This window comes from Somniosus microcephalus, chromosome 25, assembly GCF_052327205.1.
Source record: "Somniosus microcephalus isolate GS21.2 chromosome 25, FLI_Smic_1.0, whole genome shotgun sequence".
Classification (NCBI taxonomy): Eukaryota; Metazoa; Chordata; class Chondrichthyes; order Squaliformes; family Somniosidae; genus Somniosus; species Somniosus microcephalus.
Genome location: NC_141011.1, coordinates 54,756,297 through 54,775,815, shown reverse-complemented (window position 1 = coordinate 54,775,815; position 19,519 = coordinate 54,756,297). Strand labels below are relative to the sequence as shown.

At 47.4% G+C, this 19,519-nt stretch overlaps 1 protein-coding gene across 1 annotated transcript in view; it reads right to left on the bottom strand.

Annotated features, from left to right (window-relative positions):
• LOC147100906 (calglandulin-like) overlaps positions 1 to 19,053 on the bottom strand; it is a 37,284-nt gene extending 18,231 nt beyond the window's left edge. The window contains exon 1 of the mRNA XM_085967582.1: positions 18,901 to 19,053. The gene's annotated coding sequence lies outside the window, so the exon portion shown is untranslated. The remainder of the gene's footprint in view (positions 1 to 18,900) is intronic.
• Between the last annotated feature and the right edge of the window lie 466 nt (positions 19,054 to 19,519).

The window sequence follows — 19,519 nt, the reverse complement described above, 5'->3', positions numbered from 1 at the left end:
CAGGGGTTGGCCATTTAAATGGTCCAACACTTACCTTAACATAGCACAGAGAGGGATTTGGTTATGAGCATGTTAAGCAATCATATAGGATCAGCAAGGGTTGTAAGTTAGAAAATAAAGAACTTGCATTTCTATAGCGTCTTTCACAACCTCAGGGCGTCCCAAAGCGCTTTACAGCCAATGAAGTACTTTTTGAAGTGTAGTCACTGTTGTAATGTGGGAAACACGGCAGACAATTTGTGCACAGCAAGCTCCCACAAACAACATTGTGATAATGACCAGATCATCTGTTTTAATGATGTTGAGGGATAAATATTAGCCCCAGGACACGGGGATAACTCCCCTGCTCTTCTTCAAAACAGTACGATGGGGTCTTTTACATCAACCTGAGAGAGCAGACGGGGCCTCAGTTTAACGTCTCATCCGAAAGAATAGGAGGGCTAGTTGAATTAGCATGCTGCAGGAAGGTCAGGCTCCACAAACATGACCCTGGGGCGACAGTACACATTGTCCTTCAGGCGATAATGGGCCATCAGATTTTGGTGCATGCTGCCAACAGGTCCAAGCCAAGCAAGCAAATGTTCAAAATATCGTTTCCCATATTAGAAATTCGGGTCTCCACGGGTGAGTACGCACGGGGTACTCACCCGTAGGCCCGATGGAAGTGTCGGTTTCCTGCGTGCACTGCGCATGTGCGGGAAACCGGCACTTCCATTCCTCTGAACAAAGAGGTTCAGAGGTCGAACGCGTGCGCGGGGGAGGCTGCGCGTGCGCATCGAACTTCGTTTTTTCTTCCAGGGAACGTAAGCCTGCAGAATTTAGAAATATAAAAAGTAGGCGTAAGGCCTGCTTTTTACAAGGTAAGTGGTGAATTAATTAAAATTAAAACATTTTTTCCACAGGTTTATTATTTTTAAATACTTTAAAGAAAGGTAAGTTTATTTTTAGCCCCGTTAGAAAATAAAATTATTTTTTTCAAAAATTTAAATTATTGTTTAAAATAGTTATTTCATGTAATTTATAGTTTATTTTAAAAATGTGATTTTTAAAAAATTTATTTGAAGGTTTAGTGCTATTTTGGGGCCGTAGTATTTATAAGTCTTGACAGCACTTCCTGTCAGACTTATGAATGGAGCATTCCCTGCTCCGATTGGCTGCCCATGGCCCACGTGATCCCAGGGGACGCATCGAACTAACTGCGCCCTTGGGATACGCAAGCACTGCGCGCCGGCAGCTGGACCAGGCCCCGGATCGGAATTCCACGGGAGCCCACAGCTCAACGGCCGGCGCGCTAGGTAAGTGCAGATCGGGGGCTTGCACCCGCGGGAAGCCCCCGACCCGAATTTCTGGGCCATTGATTCTGCTAGTCTAGGGCTAGGGGACATAGTCTAAAAATCAGAGCCAGGCCTTTCAGGAGTGAAATTAGGAAACACTTCTACACACAAAGGGTGGCAGAAGTTTGGAACTCTCTTCCGCAAAACGGCAATTGATGCTAGATCAATTGTTAATTTTAAATCTGAGATCGGTGGCTTTTTGTTAACCAAAGGTATTAAGGGATATGGGCCAAAGGCAGGTATATGGAGTTAGGTCACAGATCAGCCATGATCTCTTTGAATGGCGGAACAGGCTCGAGGGGCTGAATGGCCTCCTCCTGTTCCTATGTTCCTAAGTTACTTGGGTACCTGCATTTGTTGTTTCAATGGTGGCTATCGCACTGGTGGGGGGAAAGAAGAATTCCAAATTGGGTCAGTTTAAATTCTTTCATCAATACACTTTATACGAGATTGCAACATGTCATAAGGCTCAGAGGAAGCCACTTCTGCTGCTTTCATGAGGCTTTTGGCTCACTGAACCTACCCCTTTTAAAAAAGGGCCACGGCAAGGTTATCCATTGTCACTAATCCTATTCAAGGCCTTCATCAACAGTGAGTTGGATGGCATCATAAAGGATGGTGTGGAGGCCTGGATTTTCCACTCTTGCAGTATCTTCAGCGGGGTAGGAGTTCCGCCCACACTAGGATGCGCCCCTGATCCCGACTGTTTTAATGGGGTCAGGCTGCTTTGTGGGTGCGGGTGAAGAGTGGTGTAGCAGAACGTGGGCAGTGGCTGCTGGGCTGCCCAAAAAGAACCGTTAATAAAAAGGCCGCTTAGTGCGGACGCTTGACCACCCAGAGTTGGATGATGTATTTTCTGTTGTTTGCACAATGTTAGAATGCACCCACTCACACACGGGTGGAAGTAAAACACACTCCGTGTCACTCCCAGCAGGAAATCGCAGGTGACAGGAAGCTTGTGACGTGGGTCAGGATTAATTTCCCATCCAAGACCTCTCACTCCAGTGTAACGTCTCGGCTGGTGTGTCGATTTCACTTTTGTTTGCAGATATCGCGTCGTATGAACTTGTGAAAATAAGAATGGGAAAAGACCATCAAGCCCACCCCATCCAGATAGCGCACAACCATAGATGGCGGACATAGACCAGTTGGGCCGAATGGCCTGTTTCTGTGCTGTAGATGCTATGTAATATGTAACCGTGTGCACCACGTACCCACCCCATCGCCTGTACTATTGACACGCTCCACTCATCATCTTGAACAAAGGGCTGTCTGGGGGAATGTGGCGCTGACTGGCCTCCCGTTCGTTATTTTGGCTCTCCATTATGAATCACACTCCGGTTGAATAGCCCATTGACACTCACAGTCAAAGACCACACATGGAGAAAGGAACAGAGGAGATTTGGGGGTGGGGGGAGGGGGGGGGGAGGGGGAGAGAGGATAATTGAGGTTTTCAAAATATGCAAAGTTTTGATAGGGTAAATAGTGAAAGTTTGTCTGCATTGGTTGGTGAACGAGGCATAAACAAAGGGATGACAGGGAAAATCAGAAGAAATCTCTTCACACAGAGCGTTGTTAGAACATGGAACACTTTACCACACGTGGCTGTTGCGGCAGAGGCTGGAACGTAAATTAAAGTGGAATTGTATAAGTAATTGTGAACAAAGAACAGATAAAGGTGACTGGAGCAGATAGTCGCAATGTACTAGCACAAGCAGAGGCCCAATGGGCCGAATGGCCACCCGTGGTGTGATTTCTATGATTCTATAAATGATCCATGATCTTTCTGCCTCTCCTCACTTTCCAAAAATAGTTTGTTTTCCCCCTCCCATTCCTTTTTTACATTCCTTCTTAAATGCTGCTCACCCGTAATGTCATCCAGTGTTGCTGGAGGGTCTACACCTGAAACCTTAACTCGTCCGTTGCCGGCAGTTTCTGCTTTTTGTCAAAGGCAACGCTCCATTAAGAAAGCGGTGGTGCATTTGGTTTTCTCACTAAAACGCATGTTCCAAGGGATACGGAGATCAGGCAGGAAAGTGGAGTTGAGGTCAAAGATCAGCCATGATCGTATTGAATGGCGGAGCAGGCTCGAGGGGCCGAATGGCAGAGCAGGCTCGAGGGGCCGTGTGGCGGAGCAGGCTCGAGGGGCCGTGTGGCGGAGCAGGCTCGAGGGGCCGTGTGGCGGAGCAGGCTCGAGGGGCCGCGTGGCGGAGCTCCTGCTCCTGACTCTTATGTTCTTATTTAAATACCCTTTTTCACTATTCGTTAAAGCCAGTCTTTTAAGGAGCTGAATTAATTAGTCTGATTGATTCTTAACTATCTGCTGTACTGGGAGCACCTATTGTGACGTAACCTCCAGTCTCTTGTTGCCTTTAATCTGGTAATCCATCTTCACCGCTCCCTGGGACCACTCTGACAGCCATTGAGGAATCTAGAAATCTGCAGCAATGAGGCTCTGGAGAGGTTCTGTCTGGGACAGACATGAAGGTGCTTTCCCCGCCCCTCCTTCGCTGCCAGGCACCCGGGAAGCCCCCATAGTGAGGGTGTTTGCCGCCTGCGTGTAAATTATGTGACCCCCCCCCGCTCTGACCCCAGATACTCCAGTAGGGTCAGGGGCGGAGGTCACCGGCACATGCCCTGCTACACCTCCGCTGACAGAGTGTGGCTGAGGATTTTCGACACTTGAGTGTCAGCGGGATGGTTGACCAGGAGAAGCATCACAACCCAAGCCCACTGCTGTCTTCGCTTGCTAGCCACACATGTCTACTTTGCGGCACTGGTTACAGGGTAGCGCTAACCAGTGGAAACCCTGGCTGTTTTTTTTTTTGCACGCTAGCCCTGGGGTCCCGAGGCCAAAGGGAGCACCCTTAATGCTGCCCAGGTGTCTCAGCAGAGCCTTGAGGTGATTCCTCGGACCTTCCTGCTCTGCGTGGCTCAGTACCATGCTGGGTTGTGCAGTTATCAACAAAGCCACAGGAGGAACAAATTTTAATGAATAATCGCTTCTCGCCTCATGCATGCCACTAAACCATTGCATCTCAGTGCAGCTGACGGATGAGTTGACTAGTGTGGAAATACCTACTGCGCCGATGTGAGGTGAAATTCCAAAACTCCCCAGGCCAAATCCCAAAACAAAATGCTTCCATGTTTGTCTATTCCTGCTGTGGTATTTCCCAGGCTGACGGTTACAGTTACACTGGTGATATTCAGCAAGGCGACGCCAGTGTCTGCTAACTTCTCATCGCTGTCTAACCTGCTCATCTCCATCACCTCTTCACAATTTGTTCATTTGTTGCCACATGTGAGAACTGAACGTCTGAAAACGTGAACATTTGGATTTTATTGGCTGTTAAAAGTTTGGCCGATGCCTGAAATTGTACATTATTAATATTATATTTTATTTTCCATGATAAGGATGCAGAGCAGCGATCAATAAAGCCAATAGTATGTTTAATATAATCAGAGGAAGCTGTGATCAAACAGCACAATGCTCTGGTCAGGCCGCACCTTGAGCACCGTGTCAAATTCTGGTCCCTGTGACACAAGGGAGGCGTTCATACACTGGGGTCAGTGCAGAGAGGAGCAACGCAGCCAATCCCAAGAGTCAGGGGTCTGAGTTTTGAGAAAAGACTGCAGAGTCATAGAAACATAGAAAAATAGAAGCAGGAGTCGGCCATTCGGCCCCTCGAGCCTGCTCCGCCATTCAATATGATCACGGCTGATCCTCTATCTCAATACCATATTCCTGCTCTCTCCCCATACCTCTTGATGCTGGGGTGGGCGAGGTCAGGGGTGGGCAAGGTCCGGGGGCGGGCGAGGTCGGAGGCGGGCGAGGTCGGGGGCGGGCGAGGTCCGGGGTGGGCGAGGTCCGGGGGCGGGCGAGGTCGGAGGCGGGCGAGGTCGGGGGCGGGCGAGGTCGGGGGCGGGCGAGGTCCGGGGTGGGCGAGGTCGGGGGCGGGCGAGGTCCGGGGTGGGCGAGGTCGGGGGCGGGCGAGGTCGGGGGCGGGTCCCGGCCTCGCTGCCGGCTCCAGCCCGCTGTCCAAAATGATTTTCCCTTGATTGGACTTACTAAGCCCGCCCAGCGCGTTTCCCAGCCAATTGAAGGAAGTGGGTCTGATGACATCATTTGATGACATGTCATCAGCCAGCTTCCTTAAAGGGACCATGCGCAAATTTATTTTGATAGTTGTGCTGTCAGTGTTCTACAGCATTGAGGTGCTGCAAACACTGACAAGCACTGCACAGAGGTGCACGGCTGCACCCAGGCTCTCCCATGACTTATGCTTATGGAGGGAGTCACAGCACGCAGGGAGGTTCTCTTCCCTTCCAATGGGCAGAAGAGACCGCCCCAGGAGACCAACACAGCCTGGTTGCACAGGAGGACACAAGCGGGGATGTTGTCAGGAGGACCAGGCTGCAGTGGCGCAAACCTTTCAATGATCTCAGTAGATCACGAAACGTTACTGCAAAGCCACACTCAACCTCATCCTACTGTGCCACTCATCACACCCCCATCACTCTGCCTTCCCTACCCTACTCCTGCACATCCTTACTCACACCAACTTACCTTGTACCTCCACCCATCCCTCTCTATCTACATTATCACTTCCCCATCTCACTAGCCACCCCTCATACTCACCCTCGTCCTAGTCCAATCATACCAACTAACAACACACAAGGGTGTTTTATGCAATGTTCATGTAAAGTTTCTGTTAATGTGGTGTCAAACATTGAAACCTTTATTTTCAACACTTTGTGTTCTTGGACAGATTTGTGTGCACCTTTGGAAGTGGCTTAGGTGAGTTGCAGTGAATGTTGAGACGTAACGGTACCCCCCGCAATGGTCATGAGTGTGAAAGGAATGGCTTGGGCATTGTAGGAATGCTTTATGGTGTTGGTGTAGGGTGGTGCCAACCTGGCGCATCATGTGGCAGCCAGGGTGTACAGCGTCAAGTGAAGTAAATCTGGCCATGGTGAAGTCATCCCTGGCGTCCTGGGCAGCAATGTGGTCGGGTGCTGATGCCCTCTGTCCTGTGCAGCATCAGTTGATTGCAGAGAAGGTTGGTGTTGTTGTTGGTGCTGCTGGTGTGCCTGCTGGTGTTGGGGCTGATCGTGGTGGGATTCTGAGGACCAAGGTGAGACAGTTTCAAGGGCACCGATACTGATGTAATAGATGGCAGGTGAACTTGAGATGACAGAAGCGATCTGTCAATGAGGTTGTTCCAATGAGGTGAGCACATTTGCAGCTGTCAAGTAATGAGATGATTCCATGGCCATTCAGCTCCCGCTCTGCTTATCTGACGTGATCTCCGAGCAGCGTGGACCCTGTGGGCGACCTGGTAATCTCTGAAGGTGAGCTGAAAATAGTTCTTAATGTTCTGTTAACAAGGTCATAATGACCTGAATTGCCTCCCCCGCCGCTGTGTGTCGGGTCTGCCCAGCGCTGGAGGACCCGACATTTGGGAAAGGCGCGTGGCGGTGGGTTGACAGCGGGGTCCCGACCCGTTGTCAAAAAAATAGTCTTTTAGATTGTTACACTCATCACCTGGTATCGTCGGTCTCTTCCTTTTCCACAACCATAATTCAGAAAAATGGGTTAGAATGAAATGCTCAGCGTGTTAGTCCTAGCAGCCAGCTTCAGAACAGGTGTCTGCTAGTCCCAAGTGCACAGTTAGAGATCAGCTCACCAAATAAGGCAAATGATTAGAGAACATTTATTTAACTCGTCTCCAGAGAACCAGAGGGTATTTCACATTCTGGACCTTTATAAACCTGCTCTGCATAGTTAACTTTCGATGCTGATTCTGTGTTTATTTAAATACTGTATTGACTAAAAGGTTAATTTTAGCATGGCGCACAACTGCACTGATATAAGAACTCTGTGAATAAACACTAACCCCCTGCCCACAATTGGTGGCAAATTATAACTACATCAGCAAGCTGGGCAATACAGCTGAAGGAGGTGCAGACAGTTGGTATTACCAGCAAGGGACAAGTTAACTCTACTAAGGACAAGACATAAGCTGGAGATTTATTCTCTCCAACGGTTATTTATTAAATGCCTGCTGCGTTTGCTACACATTCCCTGAAATCTGGTCCATTAGAAAGACAGACTTGCATTTCTATAGCGTCTTTCACAACCACCAGGTGTCCCAAAGTGCTTTACAGCCAATGAAGTACTTTTTGAAGTGTAGTCACTGTTGTAATGTGGAAAACACAGCAGCCAATTTGCACACAGCAAGCTCACACAAACAGCAATGCAATAATGACCAGATCATCTGTTTTAGTGATGTTGGTTGAGGGATAAATACTGGTCAGGGCACCGGGGAGAACTCCCCTGCTCTTCTTTGAAATAGTGCCATGGGACCTTTTATGTCCACCTGAGAGATCAGACGGGGCCTCGGTTTAACGTCTCATCCGAAAGACGGCACCTCCGGCAGTGCGGCACTCCCTCAGCACTGCACTGGAGTGTCAGCCTGGATTTTCGTGCTCAAGTCCCTGGAGTGGGACTTGAACCCACAACCTTCTGACTCCGAGGTGAGGGTGACACCCACTGAGCCACTGGCTAACACTAACTCACAACCCTAATTATTAATGGCCCTGTAGATCGGTATCAGATTCAGGCCCAGTGTCGCATATGGACCACCCAGGGATGAACTAAAGCTAACAATTGCTAATAGACAACCTATTATCAATGATGTCTTTAAAGGTCAGCATTGGCTTGCCCCCGTTGGCAGCAGTCTCACCCCTGGATCAAACAGTATCTCTCCTTGTTGATATTCTTCAGTCAACAAAAAGATTACCTGGTCATCATCTCATCACTCTTGGTTGGGATTGGCTGTTCTCTTTACCTAGAACAACAACAACAACAACTTATATTTATATAGCACCTTTAACATCGCAAGTCGCTGCCCTTCAAACAATAAATCAACGTGAAGCATCTCGAAATGTTTCAGCTTGAAAGGTGCTATATAAATGCAAATATTATTTGTTATTATTGGAGGGAAATGTCTAAACCAAATTGCACTTTGCATCCCCAGCATAGGAGCCTGTCATCAAAAGCAATAAAGAATCAGTTAAGCCTTTTATATTTGGTGTTTCTTTAATTTGTGTCATGGGAGATCAAAGCCCTTGCGTTTGCATTGCGATAATCAGCTCCCTTATCCCAACGCTGCATTTATATTACGTGAGACCCAGGCTAACACACTGCAATAGCAGCCCAAAATAAACGTTACTTTTGCCAGAGCCAGTGGCTGGGAAGATCTAGTAAAAACAATGTAAGAACATCTTTAAGAGCTTCTTTTAAGGAATGATATCGAGCCGGAATTTGCGGTCAGCGGCGAAGCGAAGACATTCGTCGCCGGCCCCGAAGTAAGCTTCGCACCAAGATCTCACGATCTCTGCGTCGCGAATTTCGTGTTTTCCGACGCCTAATTCAAATCAACAGAAGTTAATGGGGATTCCCTAACGCAAGCTGCTGTGACATCAACAGGCTGTCTAAGCAGCCAATCAAAATGCAGAATTCTCACAGACCAGGAACCAGGAAGAGAATAAGCTCCTAAAATTCTAACGGTTTAAAAATCTTGGAGAGAGCCTGGGGAAAAAGCAAACCTGGACAAACTGGTAAAAAAAAATTTGACACAGCACAAAATTAAAATGAGTTTTTCAGGGCCATAACGTTGTTTAGCAGTCAATACACTGTTAAAACCCCAGTTACACCGAATGCAAAACGGTCTAACATTTCGTGGGGAATTTAAAAGCAGTATTACTGCGGAAGAGCCGACATTTCCAGCAGAGACTGTATAGCACCGCATTGGAATTTGGTAACAAAAAGGACTCGGTTCCTGCCCAGGACTATAGGATGTGCTGAAGGCCCAGAATCCCACTACCTTACTACGAGCATACAATGTGTTAACTTGCACCGACCCCTTCAGAAGCCCGCAGAGAGATGCGGCAGAGAGGAGGCAGGGCCAGGCTGCTCAGGCAGCAGAATCAGATGCCTCCTGCAGCTGGTTTGTTTCAGGACTTAGCTGCAATGAGACGAGGGTCACTCGTCTCGAAGCTCATATCATGTGATCCCACCACTCAGATAGCACTGAGCAGGATTACCCGATTAGGTTAAAGAGTTATAGCATTACTCAAGGGGTGGATTGACACACAGTCCGACAGATTTCGTGTCCAAGGGCCCTGAACAAATATGGAGATCCATTTAATGGATTGTGGGGGGTTGTGTTGGGGTGGCGGGGGGGGGGGGGCGGTTGCAGAGGGGCCACAAATGTTTTTGGCATCCAGGGGCCCAAGAATTCTTAGGGGGTGATTTTGCCAATGGGGGCGAGTTGGAGGCGGGGCTGCTGCTTGTCGGGTTTTAGTCCCGCCTCCATCGACGTCCAGCCAACCCACGCTATGTCCCTTGATTGACCTTGTTAAGCCCGCCCAGCGGGTTCAGTCAAAAAATTTTGACAGATGAATTGTCATCGTTTGACAGCTCTGTGAAACTGTCAAACACTGACATTCTCTGTTGTTCGGTGAGTTCTTGTACTCAAGACTCACCAAACCTATTCCTGAGCAGAAATCAGATGGTTGTTACATCGGAGAATGCAGCAGCCATTCTGTCATCTCTGCCGGTGAAATGCCGGAGCCTCCGGATCTCCAACGATTGAAGCCTGCTGGAAGAAACAAAGGTAAGGAAACTTTTTCTAAGACTTTTCACTCACCTCACATACTTACCTCTCCAGGCTTGCACCCATCACTCACTTCCACAGCGCACTTTTCGAACCCGCAGACCCACTGCTCGCCTCGCTGACCCTGGTGGGGTTTCCCAATGTCGGGAAGCCCGCACTTGTGTTGGAAAAATGGGGATAATCCTCTTAACTGCCTGTTAACAGGCAGTTAAGTGGCTGTAATCCCCTTCCCGCCTCCAGGAGATGGGTCCCAGCGCGAGTCGGGGTCCCGCCTCCCGGGAAGATGGCATGGAGGCGGATTGGGGGTGAGTTCGGTTCTCGCTCCCAGTTTCTGCCATTTTCACGGCAGTCCCGCCCCCATAGCCGCCTCCCCAGGGCTGGCAAAATCACCCCCTATATCTGGCTTTCCATCACACACTGCCACCAGTGAGACTTACTAAGGACATTCCCACCCTGGGTTATAAATAAAATGAAGGTTAATTAAACCTGTTATTGTGCGGACATGGGCAAGGTTTAGAAGTGCGATGGATGAGGCGGAATGGTGATATTCATACATCATTTTCTAAATATAATTTAAGAAATTTGATTGATAAGCTTCTGCCTTTCTTTCATCAGTAGGTTCTCCAGAATGGCCATTCAGGATTGGTTGGTCCTCTGTAGTTTCTCAATGACAGTTTTCTAGCACTTGCCCCGCCTTTGATTTATATGTTCCCTACTTCCTTCATTCTGACTTGTTGCAGGAAGTGCGATGCCAGTGTGTGATACCTGAAGCCGTGGATCAGTGGGTAGCACAATCTCGCCTCTGTGTCAGAAGGTCGTGGGTTCAAGTCCCACTCCAGAGACTTGAACACATAAATCTAGGCTGACACTCCAGTGCAGTACTGAGGGAGTGCTGCACTGTCGGAGGTGCCGTCTTTCAGACGAGACATTAAACCAAGGCCCCGTCTGCTCTCTCAGGTGGACGTAAAAGATCCCATGGCACTATTTCGAATAAGAGCAGGTGAGTTATCCCCGGTGTCCTGGGGCCAATATTTATCCCTTAACATCACTAAAAACCAGATTATCTGGTCATTATCACGTTGCTATTTGTGGGAGCTTGCTGTGCACAAATTGGCTGCTGCATTTCCCACATTACAACAGTGACTACACTTCAAAAGTACTTCATTGGCTGTAAAGCGCTTTGGGATGTCCGGTGGTCATGAAGGGTGCTATATAAATGCAAGTCTTTCTTTTTGAAGCGAGACAGACAGGACATGCACGTAGATGTACCAACTTTATAAAACAGACAGACAGAATCCTTTGTCTATGTACCAATCGCTTCAATACACAGTCATCTGAATCACTTCCGATGAGACATCTGGCAAGTCCAGGACCAAACTAAAAGCAGACAGTCGCTCATAGAACAGTCACAAAGGTCTGTACATTCTCTTTAATCACAGGGGCTGAGACACAAGGACATCGTAACAATGAAAACACTCTCATGTTTCAGTTCCTCGACAAGTTCCTGTATCAAGCTTAGCTGAACACTTTGCCAAACTCTGACTTGCTTCACTTCAGGAATGCTGGCGGAGTGGATGGTGCTGCTGGATTGGACCGGGCCCCTCTTCTCCTCAATGCCTCGGTGAAGCTCTTCCAACCACACAGCCTCCCCATTTCAAAATAACACGACTGTGCCAGACAGAGTCGAGTGGAAGAAATAACACTCCTGATCGTATCTCCCATGTCTTCTTAGAACCTGTTATCTTTGTTTTTGTAACTATTTTACAGGTACGTGTGGCTCGGTACAGTACATGGTGTAGGCAAGTGCATTGTGGTGGCCCATCATCAGAGCAGGTCTATGACACAAAATTTGACTAATGGTTTAATATTAGGTGTGGCTTGAGGAAGATCTTAATAATTATTTTCTGTTTCAATCAGTTATATTTTATCATAAAGATTGAGCGGCCCTTCATACTCTGCATTGTCAACGATCCCCATTTGAGTTATATGTCTTTCTGCCTTACTATTTAAACTTACGTGAGAGATTTGGGTGTCGTAGATATCCGCTGTTGGTGTATATCAAAAATCAAAAATCAAATCAACTTTATTGTCATTGTTAGTGCACAAGTGCAGTACAACGAAATGTAGGCTTGCGGCTCCCGAGAGTGTACATTTAGATTAAGACATTTAAACATTCAACATTCATTTGGCTTGTAATACATTAACATAAACATAATAAAGTGCATTGGCAGATGTGCAGGCTTTAGAGTTTATTTGTGGAGTTCGGTAGGATGACAGCCCTGGGAAAGAAGCTGTTCCTAAATCTGGTCGTACGGGTGCGAATGCATCTGTAGCGTCTCCCAGATGGCAGGAGGGCGAACAGACTGTGGCTGGGGTGGGTAGGGTCTTTGATGATGGACCGTGACCTCCGTAAACAGCGTTTCTGGTATATGTGCTCTATGGTCGGTAGCCGGGTAGGCCTGAGGCTTGAGGAATTTCCCTTGATTTAGGTTCATTGAGTACAAGAACTCAAAGCCTACCTCTTTGACCAAGCTTTCGGTCACCTGTCCTAATATCGCTTTATGTGGCTCATTGTCAAGTTTTGTCTGATAGCGTTTCTGTGAAGGGCCTTGGGACGTTTTACTATGTTAAAGGCGCCATATAAATACAAGCTGTTGTTGGTGTTGAAGATCTCCTTGGACAGTGGAGTTGGTAAGTGTTTGTAAACCATAGAATTTTCAAAAAAGAGGAACTTGAGAAAGGAGGACATTTGGTTTATTGGGATAGGGAGGAAGTGTAGGTTAGTTAAATTGACCTCGTGATGCACCAAGGGTAACCATGGTCTCCCGAAGCTTGCTTGATTGTCTATGGAGTTGTGGTGAAACTTCCAAGAGGTTTTCCTGCCATTGGCCACAGGAGTCTTTGCTGCCTCTTGCAGAGGGGGCATTTGGTGGCGGGGGGAGGAAGGGGAGGGGAACCGTGCGTGAGGCTGCATTATGGATCGGGTGAGCATGGGTGGGCCTGGTAGTCATTTCCCTTCCGTTCTTTGTATCTTCCACAGCTCATTGATCCACATTTCTTTGGCGAAGAATTCTGACCAAGGCCACGTGAGTAGGAAGCATTTCAGGATGTAGTAAGGGCAAAGCTGAGGAATTTGCACAGGCTAAGATTTACTTCCTGTCACACTTTATGTCATCATTTACAATTGGAACTGCTGACAGACGCAATTACCTGTATAATGGGATGCTGCAAACTGACCTTCAGACACCATTTAATGATGAGAATTTGTTGCCTATTTTGATGTGGTTGCAGGCACTGGCCACTAGGTAGTGCTGTGGCTTGAGTCGTTCAACTCCCTCTGCTACATCGTTTCTTCCCTAATTTTGGGGCTTTTTTTCCCTATTTAATGGGTGTTTAAAGCCTGATATTTTGGTTTTACGCGCAATAAAATAAGGCATCAGGAGACTCCAGACTCCACTGCATACAGTATTTGCAGGCATCCCACATCCACTTCCAACCATGCACTTCACAGAATCATAGAATCATCGAAATTTACAGCACAGAAGGAGGCCATTCGGCCCATCTTGTCCGTGCCGGCCGAAAAAGAGCTATCCAGCCTAATCCCACTTTCCAGCTCTTGGTCCTGTAGGTTACGGCACTTCAAGTGCATATCCAAGTATTTTTTAAATACGATGAGGGTTTCTGCCTCTACCATCCTTTCAGGCAGTGAGTTCCAGACCCCCACCACCCTCTGGGTGAAAAAAGTTCTCCTCCACTCCCCTCTAATCCTTCCACCAATTACTTTAAATCTCTGCCCCCTGGTTATTGACCTCTCTGCTAGGGGAAATAGGTCCTTCCTGTCCACTCTATCTGGGCCCCTCATAATATTATACACCTCAGTTTAGTCTCCCCTCAGCCTCCTCTGTTCCAAAGAAAACAACCCCAGCCGATCCAATCTTTCCTCATAGCTAAAATTCCCCAGTCCTGGCAACATCCTCGTAAATCTCCTCTGCACCCTCTCTAGTCAATCACATCCTTCCTGTAATGTGGCGATCAGAACTGCACGCAGTATTCTAGCTTTGGCCTAACTAGTGTTTTATACAGTTCTAGCATCACCTCCCTGCTCTTATATTCTGGGCCTCGGCTAATAAAGGCAAGTATCCCGTGTGCCTTCTTAACCACCTTATCTCCCTGTCCTGCTACCTTCAGGGATCTGTGGACGTGCACTCCAAGGTCCCTCTGATCCTCTGCACTTCTCAGTTTGCTATCTACCTGATTTCAGGCTCGGGCCTGTCCAAATTCCCCGGCCCAGATTGGTTTCCCCTGTTGACACAGTGGCGGGCTTCAAACCTACCACTTCCGGCTTAATCACAACCTGTGACCTCCAACCCCAGTCACCCCCCCCCCCGGGACTCACACTCTTATTTTGATATTTTAAAATATCTGGAACTCTTCCAGGAGACATTTTTTGGCTTGAAAAACAGTCCATTTTATCGGGGAAGATATGATTGATTAGATGTGGCAGTGATTTTGAAGAAGGGAAGAGTTGGAATGGTATTTTTAAAAGCAATTTTGCAGCATTATTGAAGGGAAACCTGCCATTCAGATCAGAGGCATTATTTCACTACCGTGAAGAGACACTGAAGATTAGAGCAGAGTAAAAATATCAGCTGTCATTTACTGACATCCCATCCACTTGCATCTCAAGCAAATATCTTTAACAGGCAGCTGTCAGCATTTGCTCGTACTCCCTTGTGTCCGATCATATGAGCTGTTCTAAAGTTAGCTGGAAATATGTCAGCAAAGCTAATTGATTTCTCAGGGCTTTGCTAACGAACAATTTTTTTTTAAGAACCGTAGCTTAGATATTCTGCCCCCTTGGTGCAGAAACTTGCTGTGGGGAGGGTTCGAAATTTGAAACGAAACCCTGAATCCATCCAGTAGTTCCCTGCTCCATTTAGACTCATCAGGAAATTAGGAGCTGGACGGTACACGCTTCTTCTGCCTGTTCCCCCCCCACACCCACACCCCCGGTAGCAGTTTGGGGGTATACCCGAGGGGGCATTTCCAGGCTACCCTGAGAATTCTGCCAGAAGTGCCCCCGCTAGGCTCAGCAGTAACGCCGTCTGCTGACAGTAGGCGCAGGTCTCATTTTGAGCCCAGTTAAGGCCATAACATTGAAAAGGGAAATGATAACTGATGTAAGAAAACTACTAGGCACTTGGTCTAAGCGTTAAACAAAGCTTTAATCAACTGCTTTACAACATGGAGATCTAGTTGTGTCCTTCACTAGTTCCTGTTAAGAATGTCCTGAGCAAGCTGGGCCCGTGACCGAGTATTTATACTCTCCCTGGACATCGCCAACCATAGGCCGCTCAGTATTATTTCATAAGTCTTTCTTTCATGAATGACTGATTCATGTCAATAACCACTCTTAGAGGAACCAATTACAGCGCGGCCCCTTCTGTTCCCTCAAAGGAAAATTAACGTAAAAAATGTAGCCTTTATTTGCAGCCCAATCTGAGCCTTTGGCTCCCCCCTCTTGCATCACGACTGGCACAGTCACCCACCCCATTATGTAAATGACCCTGTTCCCAGGGTGTGGGACGCGTCATTAGTAGGTGAAAGCTGCAGACAAAATTCCGCTCCATCACACTTCCAGTGGCACAGCAGCTCACGGGATTCCTCCCCTTCTGTCTCTAATTTCCTCTAACTCTCTCTACTTGGCTCCTGAGCCAAAGAAGGAGATATTTTCCGAGGAGCGACTAAAAGCTTGGTCAAAGAGGTGGGTTTTAAGGAGGGTCTTAAAGGAGGAGCGGGTTGTGAGAGGGGAATGTGTGAGTTTGTGATGTAGACCGAGTATGATAGCATTGGTCTTCCCAGTGTTTAGCTGGAGGAAGTTGCAGTCATCTAAGAGTGGATGTCAGACTAGTCTCACAGTACAGAGGCAACGGAGGTTGAAGAGTGGTGGCGGAGAGAGAGAGCTAGGTGTCAGCAGCCTATATGTGGGAGCTAACCCTATATTGGAGCAACAGAACTTAAGAACAAGCCCAGCCAAAGGCAACAGGTTGCAAGAGAGGACCGGTGGTGGGGTGGGGCGGTAGCTGTCTGACGAAAGCTGACAGTGGAGGGAGGGCGGGAGAGATGAGGCTGTAATTAATGCTGGGTCTGAGGAAGCAGCAGGCTACTCGAGCTTTAGATCAGCTGGGGCACTTTACTCAGGGCCCGTGGGTCAGAAAGTCTGACGGTTCATCGATGGCTACCTTCAGCATCAACTATTATCCCATGCAGATTACCATGCTGAGAGTTGGACAGACAGGAATATTATGCAAAAACCTTAATTTAGATGAATTACAATTACCTTCACTGCAGTATTTCAGGCTCAACTGATACAACTTAGACTTGCATTTGAAGCAGACATTTCTGCAGTAGAGCCACCCAGTGGCCAGTGCATGGAGCTGCATACAGACCCAATAACCAGAATACACCATCAGCCTAACGTTACGTGACATAGTCTCAGTGCCACCTACAGACGTAACTAGTACTTCAGTTAAATGTTGACACTTTTACGATGCATTTTCCCATTGACAAAACCTCACAAAGGAGCTTGCAATGCATTTTCAGATTAATTGGAGCCATGATTAAGAAAATAAATTAATAATGGAGATCTGGTTCTTGTTTTGTTCACAACTATTCTTAACTTTTGCAAAACTCTGCTATTTCTTAAAAAATGAATGTTTCCAATGATTGGAAGAATAACACTGGTCCATTCAGTAAATTGCTGCTCTAATGTAAAATATGACTTCCTGGGATGAGAGGGCTGTCCTATGAGGAGAGATTGTGTAGAATGGGCCGATACTCCCTGGAGTTTAGAAGAGTGAGAGGTGATCTCATTGAAACATACAGGATTCTGAAGGGGATTGACAGGGTAGATGCTGAGAGGTTGTTTCCCCTGGCTGCAGTGTCTAGAACTAGGGAGCATAGTCTCAGGATAAGGGGTCGGCCATTTCAGACTGAGATGAGGAAGAATTTCTTCACTCAGAGGGTTGTGAACCTTTGGAATTCTCTGCCCCAGAGGGCTGTGGATGCTGATTTGTTGAGTATATTCAAGGCTGAGATCGATAGATTTTTGGACTCTAGGGAAATCAAGGGATATGGGGATCGGGCGGGAAAGTGGAGTTGAGGTCGATGATCTTATTGAATGACGGAGCAGGCTCGAGGGGCCGGATGGACTATTCCTGCTCCTAATTCTTATGTTCTGTTGCTGCAATATATTTTTTGCCACATGATGGCGACTATAAACCTAAGATAACAATACATTGCAGGACCAATTTTATTTTCCCAATTTTCACTCTTCTGACGTCTGCGACTTACGCTGGAGTACAGATAGCGGCAGCTCTTCTGTGCTTCATTGAGGGAGTCAATCTTCATGTGTGAACCCAGATATCAAGCAGCTGCTGGTTATTTTAACACGGGGAATATCACAGGCAAGCACAGACTGTGGATCCAGCCTGGGATCTTCCCTGTCTACGTGACTCAGTGCCACACGGAGAGGCCATCACTGGACTTCTTGGGCCCATGTTTTTCAGCAGACCGGATAAAACAATGCCTGGAGAGCTTTCCAATCCTCTTCACGCCGGCCTTCACCGGGCATGAATGTCACTGTCAGCTTCCCCACTCGCACCAAAGTTAAAATCGCCATCAGGACCCAATGATGTCACCAGATCCCTGATTAGCATTATACGAATTCGGACCCCACCGGCGTTGGGCGGGCGACTGAGCCACCTGTCCGTTAAAATCGGAAGCAGCGGGATCCGGGCGCTTTTCCACCGGGTAAGTATCCAGGGGTACGTTAACTGGCAATCCGCCCGGTCTCCGCCGGGCGGGTAGTGTTCAAATTCCCAGCTCCGCCGCTCCCAGCCTTGTTACTATCGATACCAGGAGACGTGGGTAATAAGCCTTTGGTCGCTTACCAACTGTGCGTGTCACCAGGAACATTTGACCCCCTCTGCTTGCTGTGGTGCGATGATCCCACAAGGAACAGGGAGATACTCTTGCACAAGAGACATTTTGTCCCTTTTTCAAAGGTATTGATGTATCCAAACAACAACAACTTGTATTTATATAGCGCCCTTAACGTAATAAAACATCCCAAGGCGCTTCACAGGAATGTGATCAAAAGGAAGAACAAGATTTGACACCAAGCCACACAAGGAGATATTAGGGCAGTTTGGTCAAAGAGGGAGGCTTTAAGGAGCGTCTTTAAGGAAGAAAGTGAAGTGGAGAGGCGGAGAGGTTTAGGGAGGGAATTCCAGAGCTTCAGGTCCAGGCAGCTGAAGGCACAGCCGCCAATGGTGGAGTGATTATAATCAGGGATCCTCAAGAGGGCAGAATTGGAGGAGCACAGATATCTCAGGGGGGGTTGTGGGGCTGAAGGAGATTACAGAGATAGGGAGGGGCGAGGCCATGGAGGGATTTGAAAACAAGGATGAGAATTTTAAAATCGAGGTGCTGCTTAACCGGGAGCCAATGTAGGTCAGCGAGCACAGGGGGTGATGGGAGAATGGGACTTGATGCGAGTTAGGACACAGGCAGCCGAGTTTTGGATGACCTCAAGTTTACGTAGGGTAGAATGTGGGAGGCCAGCCAGGAGTGCATCGGAATAGTCAAGTCTAGAGGTGATAAAGGCATCGGTGAGGGTTTCAGCAGCGGATAAGTTGATAAACCCACAGTGTTGTGCCGTCAGCCAATTATGCTATTCCCATGCAATTCAAAATGGCTCCACTGGATAAATTTGCATTCTTAACGTCAGTCACTGCTCATCTTAAATTACTCCCAAATCAAAATAATATAGAACAGCTTTTTAATTTTTTTTTTGAGCAGGCATAGTTCTATTTTGGACTCACCTCTTCAAGGACAGGAAAAAATAGTTTTTAAGCTCCGTAGTTTCTGGTGAGGCACTTCAATTAAGCCACTTAAAATTTGATTTATGGTGTGAGGCCGTCTGTACCAACAGGTTGAAAGCTAAAAGGAGACGCTCAGGCACAGAGAGCGCCGACTATCCAGAATCCCTCCGGTACATTGAGTACAGCACCGCAGTGACTGCTAGTGCCAGTGAAAACTATTGGAATGGAACTGAGTTTAATTTCAGTGCTGGCATAACTCCACATTTAATGTTAACAATTGCTGCAGAATATAATTTGTGCCAGCATAAATTAGTCATGCTGGACACAAAATGTAATAAAATTGATTTAGTATGTACTAAATCTAATAATACATTAGTTCATTATTTGATCAAATATAAACATTTCTTGGTTTCAATTCAATATAATAACAATAAAAATGTACTCACTTCACTATACAGGGACCATGGGGTCACTTCGGAGAACTCACTTCGGCCCTGATTTTAACTCCAGGTGGATTCCCCGCACAGGCCGGAGTTAGAATTACAGTCGGACCTCAATGATGTCCTCGGGCCACAACATGCATATGTAAAGAAGGACCCTGTTGGCTCCGGGCGCCGGT